This window comes from Penaeus monodon, chromosome 33 (genome assembly GCF_015228065.2).
Source record: "Penaeus monodon isolate SGIC_2016 chromosome 33, NSTDA_Pmon_1, whole genome shotgun sequence".
Taxonomy (NCBI): Eukaryota; Metazoa; Arthropoda; class Malacostraca; order Decapoda; family Penaeidae; genus Penaeus; species Penaeus monodon.
The window spans coordinates 35,405,150-35,405,587 of NC_051418.1; the positions used below are offsets into that span (position 1 = coordinate 35,405,150).

General features: G+C 31.5%; 1 protein-coding gene across 1 annotated transcript in view; it reads left to right on the forward strand.

Moving 5' to 3' along the window:
* The window catches only part of LOC119594431 (E3 ubiquitin-protein ligase RNF123-like), a gene marked incomplete at its 3' end in the record, with an annotated part of 13,922 nt that overhangs the window by 823 nt on the left and 12,661 nt on the right, over positions 1 to 438 (forward strand).

Sequence of the window (438 nt, forward strand, 5' to 3'; positions counted from 1 at the left end):
CGTGTATACCCACCGTGCGCAAGCATTCCATCCGTATATTTCTTTGTTCATATTACTCTGTGCGGAATCTTTATTTCGTGTGTGGCGTAATGATATTCTTTGTGTTGCATCATTACCTTTTTTTTTTTTATCATTATTTGTGGTGATGGTGTAATTGTTTTATATTTACGCTTTTTTTTTTTTGTGATTCTTTCTAATTAATTATGTTTTTTGCGTAGCGCTTTATAGCATTAATTTTGATTAACGTGGAAAATTGTATGAATGAAAAACTGTGACGATAACTATTTTCATTCATACATTTTTCATAATGCAGTAATTCTATCCCTTAGTAAGAGATCAGCAAAACTGCGAGCTTGTGATAATTAATTATCAAACAGTTTTTTTGCGTCTTCATTGTTGTGGTTCATTTTTTTCCTATTTTCTGGTCCGTTGTCTCCT